The sequence below is a fragment of the Lipotes vexillifer genome, unplaced genomic scaffold (genome assembly GCF_000442215.2).
Source record: "Lipotes vexillifer unplaced genomic scaffold, Lipotes_vexillifer_v1.1 scaffold40, whole genome shotgun sequence".
Taxonomy (NCBI): domain Eukaryota; kingdom Metazoa; phylum Chordata; class Mammalia; order Artiodactyla; family Lipotidae; genus Lipotes; species Lipotes vexillifer.
Window position 1 is genome coordinate 5,895,498 of NW_006771578.1, and position 13,609 is coordinate 5,909,106.

Here is a 13,609-nt window from a genome sequence, read left to right on the forward strand (position 1 = left end):
TATGATGACCAACCTGAAAAATTCAATACAGAGCTTCAAGAAGATTCAATAATATAGAAGAAATAATCAGAAAACTCAAAAAGAGGTCATTAAAATTATCCAGTTAGAGAAACAAAAAGAAAAAAAAGTAAAATAAAGAGTGAAGAAAGCATATGAGACTTACGTAAAATCATCAAATGAAATAAGGTACACTTAGTGGGAGTTCCAGAAGAAGAAAGGGGCAGAAAGCTTATTTAAAGAAATAATGGCTGAGAACATCCCAAATCTAGGGAGGGAAGTGGGTGTCTTGATTCTTGAAGCTGAAAAGTCCCCGATTGGTCTGTGCTGAGACACATTATAATTAAATTATCAAAAGGCAAATAGAGAATTTTAAAAGCAACATGTCATGTACAAGGAAGCCCATCAGGGTTTTCTTTGGCAGAAACTTTATAGGCCAGGAAAGACTATGATGATATATTCAAAGAAAAAAACTGCCAAACAAGAATATCTTACCTGGCAAAACTGTCCTTTATAAATGAAACAAACAAAACCTGAGGGAGTTCATCACCACTAGACCTGCCCTACAAGAAGTGCTAAGGGAATTTCTTTAAGTTGAAATGAAAAAAATGCTAAGCCACACAAAAACATTTGAAAGTATTCATCTCACCACTAAAGGTAAATAGACAAACAGAATATTGTATAGAGTAATGGTGGCACAGAAATAACTTTTAACAATAGTGTATAAATTAGAAAAAAAATTGTAAGAATAACTATAATCACAGACATTTGTTATGGAAAAGCAATATAGAAAAAAGTAGAATCTGCCATCAATTACATAAAGTGGAGGGTGAGGTAAAGTATAGCATCTCTGCAAGCAGTTGAACTTAAATTGGTAATAGCTTAAAACAGACTGCTATAATCATAAAATGTTTAAAGCAAACCCCATGGTAACCAAACACCAAAAAAAAAAAAAAATTTCAGTAGATACACAAAAGATAAAGAGAAAAGAATCAAAGTACGTTGCTACAAAAAGTTTTTCAGACCACAAAGAAAGATAAGAAGACAAGAAGAAAAGAACAAGTGAACTAAAAAAAAGAGATAGAAAATAATTAACAAAATGTCAATAGTAAGTCCTTACCTATCAATAATTGCTTTAAATGTAAATGGACTAAACTTCCCAATTAAAAACAAAAGATGGAGTGGCTGAATGAATAAAAGAACAAGACCCAACTGTAGGCTGCCTACAAGAGACTCATTTTAGGTTTAGGGAAATTTTAACAAAGATGGAAAGTAAAGGGGTAAGAAAGACATTTCATTCAAATGATAATCAAAAGACACAGAAGTAGCTATACATACGTCAGAAAAAAATAGACTTTAGTCAAAAACTGCAATAAGAGACAAAGAAGGTCACTATATAATAATAAAAAGTCAACTGAACAGGAAGATATAACAATTATAAATGCATATGCACCGAGCATCAAAGCATCTAAATATATAATGTAAACATTGACAGTGACAGATCTGTTGGGAGAAATAGGTAGCAAACAATAATAGTAAGAGACTTCAATATTTCACTCTCTATAATGAATATACCATCCAGTTAAAAAATTAATAAGGAAACAGCAAACATGGACAACACTATAGACCAAATGGCCTAATACACATATATAGAATTTTCCACTCAACAGCAGAAGAATATATATCCTTCTCAAGCACACATGGAACATTCTCTAGGATAAATGACATTTAAAGCCACAAAACAAGTCTTAACAAATTTAAGAAGATGAAAATCATTCCAACCACAAGGGAATAACACTAGAAATCAATAACAACAAGAAAATGGGAAAATTTACAAATATGTCACAACAAAATTAAACACTCTTAAACAACCATGGGTCAAAGAGGAAATCAAAATGGAGTTTTAAAACTATCTCAAGACAAATGAAAGCAAAACCACAACATAACAAAACTTATGGAATGTAGCAAAAGCAGTACTCAGAAGTTTACAGCAATAAACACCTGCATCAGAAAGAATAAAGATCTCAAAGAAATCATCCTAACTTTACACCTAACAAACTAGAAAAAGAAGAACAAAGCCCCTTGTTAGAAGAAGGAAGGAAATACTAAAGGTTAGAGCAAACATAAATCAAATAGAGAATAAAAAATAATTTAAAAAATCAACAATACTCAGTTGTTTTTTTGAAAGATAAAATCAATAAACCCTGAGATTGACTAAGAAAAAAGAGATAAGATTCAGATAAATAAAATCATAAATGAAAGAGGAGACATTACACAGATACCTTAAAAATAAAAAAGAACCTTAGGGGTCTATTATGAACAACTATACACTAACAAATTGCATAATCTAAAAGAAATGAATAAATTCTTAGAAACATACAGCACACCAAAACTGAATCAAGAAGAAATCAAAGGTCTGAACAGACCAATAACAAATAAGGAGATTGAATCAGTAATCAAAAACCTCCTAACAAGAAAATCCCAGGTGTAGACGGCTTCACATGTGAATTCTACTGAACATTCAAATAATTATCACCAATCCTTCTTAGACTCTTTCAAAAAACAGAAGATGAGGGAACACTTTCAAACTAACCTATGAGACTAGCGTCACCCTGATACCAAAGCCAGACAAAGACACCACAAGAAAAGAAAATGACATGCCAATATCCCTGATGGACATAGATGCAAAGATCCTCAATAAAATACTAGCAAATCAACTTCAACAACACATTCAAAGGATTATATACCATGACTAGTGGGATTTACCCCTCGGATGCAAAGATAGTTCAACACATCCAAATCAATCAATGTGATACATCACATTAACAGAATAAAAGATAAAAACCATAGGACCATCTCAATAAATACAGAAAAGCCTTTGAAAAAATTCAGCATCCATTCATGATTTTTAAAAATCTCAACAATGTAGATATAAAAGCAACTTACCTTACCACAATAAAGACTATATATGAAAAGTGCACAGCTAACTTCATAGACAATGGAAGAAAACTGTAAGTTTTTCTTGGAAGATCCCATACAAGACAAGGATGTCCACCCTCACCACTTCTATTCAACACAGTACTGTAAGCCCTAGCCAGAGCAATTAAGCTAGAAAAAGAAATAAAATGCATCCAATTCAGAAAAGAAGAAGTAAAATTATCTCTCTTTGCATATGATCATATGGGTAGAAAATTCTAAACACTCAACAATAACAACAAAAATCCTGTTAGCACTGATAAACAAATTCACTAAAGTTTCAGGATACAAAGTCAACATATAAAAATCTTCGGATTTTCTAAACACAAATACCAATTTATCTGAAACTGAAATTAAGAAAACAATCCAATTAACAACAGAAACAAAAAGTAAAAACTACTTTGGAATAAACTTAACCAGAGAGGTGATATACTTGTACAGTGAAAATTATAGAACATTGATGAAAGAAATTAAAGAACACAGATAAATGGAAAGATACCCATGTTCATGTACTGGAAGAATTAATATTGTTTAAATAGCCATATTACCCAAAGTGATGTACAGAATTAAAATCCCAATGACATTCTTTACAGAAATAGAAAAAGCAATCCTAAAATTCATATGATGCCCAAAAGACCCCAAATAGCCAAAGAAATCTTGAGCTAACACAAAACTGAAGTCATTGAAATTTTCTGATTTCAAGATATATTAAAAATCTACAGTAATCAAGGCAATACTGACATAAGAACAGGCATATAGACCAATGCAATGGAATAGATAGTTCAGCAATAAACCCCACACATTTACAGTCAACCTATCTTCTACAAGGGTACCAAGAATATATGATAGGTGTTGGAAAACTGGATATCTACATATAGAAGAATGAATTTAGACCTGTATGTCACAACATATACAAAAGTCAACCCAAAGTAAACAAAAGACCCCAAACAGTAAAACTACTAGAGAAAAACATAGGCAAAAAGCTTCTTGACACTGGTATGGGCAATGATTTTCTGGCTATGACATCAAAAGCACAGGCAACAAGAGCAAAAATAGTCAAGTGAGTTTGTAACAAGCTAAAAAGCTTCTGCACAAAAAAGGAAATAATCAAGAGAGTGAAAACGCAACCTATAGAAGGGAGAAAATATTTGCAAACCATATATTTGATAAGAGGAAAACAGGCAGAACACTCCCTGACATAAATCACAGCAATATCTTTTCTGATCCACCTCCTAGAGTAATGAAAATAAAAACAAAAATAAACAAATGCGACCTAATTAAACTCAAAATCTTTTGCACAGCAAAGGAAACCATAAACAAAATGAAAAGACAACCCACAGAATGGGAGAAAATATTTGCAAATAATGCAACCAACAAAGGATTAGTCTCCAAAATTTACAAACAGTTCATGAGCCTCAGTATCAAAGAAACAAACAACCCAATCAAAAAATGGGCAGAAGACCTAAATAGACATTTCTCCAAAGAAGACATGCAGATGACCAAGAGGCACATGAAAAGATGCTCAACATTGTTAATTATGAAAGAAATGCAAATCAAAACTACAATGAGATATCACGTCACACCAGTCTGAATGGTCATAATCAAAAAATCTACAAATACTAAACGCTGGAGAGGGTGTGGAGAAAAGGGAACCCTCCTACACTGTTGGTGGGAATGTAAATTGATACAGCTACTATGGAGAACAGTAGGGAGGTTCCTTAAAAAACTAAAAATAGAGCTACCATATGATCCAGCAATCCCACTCCTGGGCATATATCTGGAGAAAAACATGGTTCAAAAGGATACATGCACCCCAATGTTCATTGTAGCGCTGTTTATAATAGCCAAGACATGGAAGCAACCTAAATGTCCATCGACAGAGGAATGGATAATGAAGATATGGTACATATATACAATGGAATGTTAGCCATTAAAAAGAATGAAATAATGCTATTTGCGGCAACATGAATGGACATGGAGATTATCATACTAAGTGAAGTAAGTCAGAAAGAGAAGGACAAATATCAAATGATATTGCTTATATGCTGAATCTAAAAAAATGACACAAATGAACTTATTCACAAAACAGGGACAGACTCACAGACTTAGAGAATGAACTATGGTTACCAGGGGGGAAGGGGAAGGGGGAAGGGATAGTTAGGGAGTTTGGGATTGACAGGTACACTGCTATATTTAAAATGTATAACCTACAAGGGCCTACTGTTTACTACAGGGAGCTCTGCTCAATATTCTATAATAACCTAAATGGGAAAAGAATTTGGAAAAGAATAGATACATGTATATGTATAACTGAATCACTTTGCTATATACCTAAAACTAGCACAACATTGTTAATCAATTATACTCAGATACAAAATTTAAAAACTTTTAATATATACATTTAAATTGTATTTACAGAAACTAACAGTTCTTTTTTTCTGTTTGTTTTTAACCTTTGGAAATGTACTAATTTTTTTGAAGTATAGTTGATTTACAACAATATATTAGTTTCAGGGGACAACATAGTAATTCAAAATTTTTATAGATCATACTCCATTTAAAGTTGTTATAAAATATTGGCTACATTCACCCTACTGTAAAATATGTCCTTGCAGCTTATCTTACACATAGTATTTCGTACCTCTTAATCCTCTACCACTGTCTTGCCTGTAAGTCTTTCCCCACTGGTAACCACTAGTTTGTTCTCATACATGTGAGTCTGTTTCTGTTTTGTAATATTTGTTCATTTGTTTTATTTTTTTAGACTCTACATATAAGCAATAACATACAGTACTTGTCTTTCTCTGACTTATTTCACTAAGCACGATACATGCCAGGTCCATCCATGTTTTTGCAAATGGCAAAATTTCATTCTTTTTTTGACTGAGTAATATTCCATTATATTCCATTGTGTGTGTGTTTGTGTATGCATGTGTATGTGTGTGTGTGTATATATAGATATATGCATATCTTCTTCTTTTTTTTTTAACATCTTTATTGGGGTATAATTGCTTTACAATGGTGTGTTAGTTTCTGCTTTATAACAGAGTGAGTCAGTTATACATATATATATGTTCCCATATCTCTTCCCTCTTTGTCTCCCTCCCTCCCACCCTCCCTATCCCACCCCTCCAGACAGCCACAAAGAACCGAGACGGTTATATGACACTTAAGAGCATCAGTAAGAGCACTTTGAACAACCAAAAGGAGTTGTCCAATTAAAATATTATCACTAAAATATATATATATTGAACAGAATAGGTTATTGTTGTTTTAATGCCTGCTGACCTGAATAGGAGAGAGCCTTTATTATTTTTCCTGCTTTGGCCTATAAAGCTATTAACTGGGGTTTTCCTCTTAGCAGTTAACAATAGCAAAGTGAAGACGGCATCTAAGCTGTGTTCAGCCCTGACTCTTTCTGGTCTTGTGGAAGTAAAAGAGGTATGTTTGTAGACGACCTTCTTTGCTGGGAATTTAAGCCTTGGGTGACTAAACCCAGTATCTCTTTTGTCAGACGATACAGAGAGAATCTGGGAGAAATAACAACCCTGAAGGTGAGGTGATCAGTGTCACTCAACTAGGAAACAAGTTGAGAAGGGCTCTGCATGGGAGAAACCAGATGCCTCGAAGGACGAAACCTCTGAAATCAATCTCCTCTGAAGAGACTCAGCTTGGGCCCATGTGGGTTGGGACATATTTTGGTCTCAGTACTAGTGGTGACCACTGAGGCATCTCTTAGTGGACACGAATCTTAGGCCTAAGTGAAGGGCAGTTGCCTGTATTTTCCTCAGCTTTTGGGTGGGAGGCTAGAATAGGTTGGAGGGGGAAATCCTTTTCTGACAATTCATTAGAAATATTAACATTAAATAGAGGTATTTATGGTTCTCCATTCTTCTCCAATGCTGAAATTTTCTTGTGTGAGAAGTGTTATACCACAATAGCTGTTATACCATTGATCTGTACATGACCTAGGGCCTCAGTTTCTTCACACCTACCCTTTCTTATTTTTCTCTTTAGTTAAAGTTCTTCCATCTTTTATTCCAAAATATGGGATGTTCATAAAAATTCAGTTAAGACTGAAGAATATAAAGTGACATCTCAGGCCTTGCTTACACTTTCCTCCCCAGCGGGAGCCACCAATACATTTTTTGGTGTGGCTGTTCGGACTTCTTTTTATGTATTTACAAGTGTGTTTTGTGTGTGTGTATACACATTTTTTAATGTAAATAAGGTCGTATGTATACAGTGTTCAGTCACTAGCTCTTTCCCCCACCTTTAGCTGTCTTTGACATTATCCATCTTAGTGTATTGACCCACTTTCTTACTAATTATGGAACGGCGTTCAGTGCTCTAGATGGACTGTGGTTTATGTAGCGGTTCCATAATTGTCGGACATAGAGGTAGCACCCCCAGCTTCTTCCCGACCTTTCCTGTCTGCTGCTTCTTCCCAAGGAACATAGAAAGCATTTCCCTCCCCCCGTGGTTCTCTTTCTCTACTGCGTATTTCATTTCTAGCATCTTTACTGTGGGCATGCTCCCCCGCCACAGGCTTCGATTCCATTCAACAGCCTCTTCAGCATGTCCGATTCATCTTGATAATCATAATCATTACAATCTCCACAATGCCTCGCACAGTGCCTTGTACCTAATAGACAGATATTTGATAAAACTCTCCAAGGGGCAGGCTCAACATAAACACGTAGACAGAAGTTACACTCCAGGGTCCTGATCAGTGAGAAACCGAACGTGTGGCACGAGGCAACGTCTGCGATCTCCTGCTGTCATGCGCTTACTGCAGACGTGAGCGTTTGACACCTGTGAGGGGGACATAGTACACCACCATACGGTAGAAAAAGCGTGGCCTAATCCTCTGATATCTTGAATTTCAGCTGCAGCGCAAGTTCTTGAGCCCCGAGGAGATTCAGTCTGTCCGAGAACACCTGGGTTACCACAGTGACAGCCTGCTCTCTGTGCAGATCACAGGAAAAAAGCCCAATTTTGAAGTGGGTTCTTCTAGTCAACTTAAGCTTTCTACTACCAAGAAGTCTTCCGGTGAGACTGGCCTAGGGATATTGTTCTGTCTGAGTGGGCCTGAAAAGCCGTATTAAAAACTGAGCCAGAGATCTGAATGAGGTGGTGATATCTTTAGAGGATCATTCCCTTCCTTAATTTCCCTCATTTCCAAGTGGAAGAATGCTTAATGTACTGTTGTTCTGGGCATATTCGGATCCAATACTGAAATGATGCGTAGATATTACCTAGTTCAGCCCCTTCTTCTGCACCAGAGGACACTGAGGTCTCCAGATACTAGAGGTCAGACTCCCATAGTTTCATTAGTTAATGAAGTCTTTCCAGACCCCAGAATTATGACATTTACCCTCAGAAGACCTCACAGTGACGGTCATGGCGGATAAGAGTGTGCTATTCCTCTTCCCATGTGTCCTTTTCTCTGTGCCACTGAATTCAGCTTTTCTTTGAGGATCTTAAGACACTTATAAAAATATCTCCTCTCAGAAGATTGCACTCCACCCTTTTTCACCATTCTCACCCTTCCTATCACTATTTTTTAATGCCTGAGTTGAGAAAAATTGTCCTAGCTGTGAGGTATGCAAAAATTTACAGGTATTCACACTGCTCTGTTTTGACTGTCCAGCCTAAATCTTCAAGAAATCCTTTAGCATCCTAACCTTTGGAGTCACAGTTCCAGAATGGGTAGGAGCAGCTTAGATGGCCTGCCCTGTGGGAGATCTGAGCATCCAGTGTGACAGTGATCTCTGGGGGGTGCACTTACCCGCCAAGGCCCATTCGTGGACTGGCCCACACTGAACCCTCAGCTCTTTCGGGCCCAGAGAGAGAATCAGGAGGTGTGATTTGCTACTGATTTGTTGTTACGCCACCGCCATCAGCTCTTGAGCCCATTTTCTTGTCTGTAACAGGTCTACATGAGACCGGAGCTTTGCTATTTATAATGCTTTTTGGTACAGTTTCTTGTTTCATATTCAAATCTCCTGCAGTGGGCATAGGGAATCCTATTAGCCCCATGTTCTAGGGATGGGAACTAAGAGAAGGAGGAGAAAGCAATATGGAGTGGAAGTTAAAAGCGTTAGGTAGACTCTGTCTGTACTTGTGTATTTGTGGCTGGGTGTAACTGGCCTAAGTATCTAAACCTCTTTCCTCATTTATAAAATTAGGATGACAAGAACTTTCCTCATAAGGTGGTGAGCAGGACTAAATTAGATCATGTATGTAAAATGTTTAATGTAGTATCTGGCACAAAGCTTAACAAATGATGGCTTTTATTGCCATAAAGTGATGGGTCCCTCTCATGCCTTTATAAGTGATAGAGCTGGGCCTTGAACCCAGGTCCAGTGTGTTCCCTGCACAGCCTCAGTAGAAAGCACTTACATGTGCTTGGAGTTTGTTTCCAGCTGCTTTTCTGGAGCTTGTTTTCTTTCATTGGTTGGATTCAGGGAAGCCTGCTATGGACCCTGCAGCTGCCAAGCTCTGGACCCTCTCAGCCAATGATATGGAGGATGAGAGCGTGGTGAGTCAGCACTGTGGTCACCTGATTGCTTTCTTTCAGGCCCCACTTTGGGTGGGAATGTTGTTGTTTGGAGTGGCCTCTCTGGGTTTGTAGGTGTGAAAGCATTTAAAGCCCAGCCTTGTGGCTGTGCCTGCCATTGGCATTTTTTGACTCAGAAGGAAACTCCTCATTAGTGGCATTTTAAATTTCTTTTTCAGCATCTTTCCCCCCGCAGATTTTCTTGTTCTCACTTCATGTGATATATTAAAGACTCTTGTGGGCATGCGTAAACCTGAAAAGAGTTTGTCAGCTAAAATATTTTTTGGCTCCTTCGTCTGGGCAAGTCACCAAATGCTCACTGTCTTAACAGTAATGCTCTTCCAACTCAGATCAATGCTTTCTGTAATAAAGTTCTTCATTCCTACAACTATTGAAGTTAGAGTGGTAAGCAAACTAGGCGACGGTTTGTGCCCTCACAGAGCTTACAGATTAACTGTCTACACGTTTATCGAAGAATCACACAAGTGTATATATCATTATCTGCCTTTTCCTCTGGAATTATATAGAAAATATTCCATTCCCTTTTCTCACACGACAGCCCTTTATATATTCGCATAAATATAACGCTTCTCTCTTTGTTCTTCCTGCCCCCTCCCTCCCTGCCCTCCACACACATATTCTCTGCACATCATAAATGAGTCCCCAGCCCCCTCACAGCCTAACACAGCTTCTGTGCACGTAGTGTACTCACTATGTGGTCAGCTTGGGCGTGATGATCAAGCCCAGGTAGGATGATGGCTGCCTTCTACATAGATGGGCAAACTGCTGCTGTGGACTGTGGCCACTTCACCTGTTCATTAGCAGAGACCATGACTGGGTCATTAATGGCTTCGAACATTCTCCAGGATCTCATTGACTCAGATGAACTGCTGGATCCAGAAGATATGAAGAAGCCAGACCCAGCTTCCTTGCGGGCTGCCTCCTGTGGGGAAGGGAAAAAGAGGAAGGCCTGCAAGAACTGGTAAGCCTTGGGGTGAGAAGAGGCTGCCAGGCTGCTTCCAGCGGCTTCTGATTGTCAAGGAATCGCTGTGCTTCACAATTACTAAAACATGTTTTATTGTAAAATGTATCAGACGGTTAGAAGAGTATGCTAAATAAGTACATTTTAAAGAACAATAAAATGAACACCCATGTACTGCTCACCCAGCTTAAGTACCAGGAACATGACTTGTTCCTTAGAAGTCGCCTCTGCCTGCTCCCTCAGCTGCATCTCCCTCCCTCTCCTTACAAGAGGCTACCATTCTCCCAAATTTGTGCTAATCTTTGCTGGCTTTTTCGATAGTTTACTGTCTGTGTGTGAATCTCCAAACAGTACATCATTGAATAGATCTTGTCTCTCTAGTGGGCAGGTCCACGTCTGGTGGTGTGTTTTGGGGTGTCTGTGGACTTATTATGATTTTAGGCAGCCTCTCTGCTAGTGGGTGGGGTTGTGTTCCTGTTTTGCTATATGGTTGGCATAGGTTGTCCAGCACTGTAGCTTGCTGGTCGTTGAGTGAAGCTGGGTGCTGGTGTTGAGATGGAGATCTCTGGGAGATTTTCGCCGTTTGATATTATGTGGGGCTGGGAGTTCTCTTCTTGACGAGTGTTCTGAAGTTGGCTCTCCCACCTCAGAGGCAGAGTCCTGATTCCTGGCTGGAGCAGCAAGAGCCTTTCATCCACTCGGTCTGTCTGAGCTTCAGGCTCCTCATTCGTAAAATGGGGATAATACCACCTCACGAACTCTCCGCGCCACAAATTCAAGTTGCATATCTTCTTTATCCACTCATCTGTTGATGGATACTTAGGTTGCTTCCAAACCTTGGCAACTGGTAAATCATGCTGCTATGAACACTGAGGATGCATGTATCTTTTTGAATTAATATTTTCATTTTCTTCAGATACACACCCAGGAGTGGAACTGCTGAATCATATGGTAGTTCTATTTTCAGTTTTTTGAGGAAACTCCGTACTGTTTTCCACAGTAACTGTGCCAGTTTACATTCCCACCAACAGTGTACTTAGGGTTCTCTTTTCTCCACATTCTCATCAACATTTGCTATTTGTGGTCATTTTGATGAGGGCCATTCTGATAGGTGTGAAGTAACATCTCATTGTGGTTTTGATTTGCATGTCCCTGATGATTAGCAATGTTGAGCATCATTTCAAGTGCCTGTTGGCTCGTCTTGTATACATTAAATCACCTCTGGAATATGTATGGTACCTAAGACAATGTAAATGCTATGTAAATAGTTGCAAGACCATGGCAAATTTAGGTTTTGCTTTTGTGAACTTTCTGGAATTTTTTTTCGAATATTTTCAATTCCACATTTAGTCAAATCCAACTGTACTTGATTTAGTAAGAGTGTGGCTCTAAAGTGTCCTCACACACACACACACACACACGAAAGTAACTATTGAAGTAGATGTATATGTTGATTAGCTTGATTATGGTGATCATTTCGCCCTGTATACATATATCAAAACATCAAGTTGTACATCTTAAATATATACAATTTTTATTTGTCAATTATACCTGAATAAAGTTAAAAAAAAAAAGAAGCATACAGCTGACCTAAGACTTTCAGAACAAGCAGATAACCTCAGATAGTCCACAGCTTCTGCCCAAGACATCAACCAAGACTCCTATCTAATTCCTGTTTTGTTTTCTATCTGCTTGCTTATAATCAATGTTTTCCTCATTTTCTATAAACCCCTGGTGTTATCTGCCAATAATGGCCCTTTTTCTCTTTGTTTCCCTCTTTATTATAATTGTTAGGTCAAAACGTACTCATTCAAACACCATTCTTAGATTATCCCAAATGATAGTCACTGTCCTTAATCTTACTGATTGCATCCATCACCAGACTTCCACGAGAAAAAATCTCTGAGAAATTTCATTCTTATCAAGTGAGACCATAGAAAACTACAGCTGAAGGGATTTCAACTTTCACCCTGATGGGCAAATTACATTGAACAAATCAACCTATGACTTAGCTACTGTCTTTGTTTCCAGAAAAAGAATGAGTTATTATAATCTACTGATCAGATCCCAGGTAATCCTAAATTTGAATTCAACAACCTTGGGCTATGGGCTGAATACCTGCTAACTGGAAGAGACTAACAGAAGGTCCAAATATGTAGGCTAATGTAAGTCCTTGGCTCTGACCTTGTGCTGTGAACAACTCCTTTTTTCTTAACTCACCATGTGACCCTACAACATACTACTCCTGTGTGACCAGGATGCCTGATCCTGTTTGTCTCAAGCTAATCATCACACACTTTTGGAACATATTCCGACTCTTGTCTGTACACTGACACCCTAATTGTAAAAACCACAGTGGCTGGAAATTCTGACTCACATGTAAACTCCAAAATGAGGCCACCTTTGATTATCAGGCATCCAACTTGGAAGAATTACTGACTAATAGTTTAGCAAACAATTTGAGCAATGTTCCCATTGGTGAGAATCAAATAGAAAATCCTATAAGAAACCTAACCCCAGCAAAATTATTAATCATATCTCCTCTATCCTAGATGGAATACAGATCAGTCTCAACTTATTGGCATAAGTAGTGATGAAAAAGCACATTACCCTAGATTTCTTATTAGTTGGTCATTAAGGCATTTGTATCACTGCTAATATTTTTGCTGGACTTGTTGGATCAATGCAAGAGACAAGTTGGAACAGACCATCACCTTAAAGAAAAAGCTACTTTACTCTCTAACGCTGATACTTATGGCCTATGGGATTTGTTTGCTCGGCTTGGGTTGGGCAGTTGGGGACCCTGGTTCTGAAATAAGTAATAAAGGGACTGTTACTTGTTCTTGTTTTTGTCACAGTGATCATAATGCTGGTCTGTTGAGTTCTATCCACAGTCTTCAGTGCTTCTGCACAGCCATTCCCTCATCAGATGACAGCCAGGATGGTAAAAAAAAAAAGATCAAAAAGATCTTGCGGGGCTTCCCTGGTGGCGCATTGCTTGAGAGTCCGCCTGCCAATGCAGGGGACATGGGTTCGTGCTCTGGTCTGGGAAGATCCCACATGCCGCGGAGCGGCTGGGCCCGTGGGCCAAG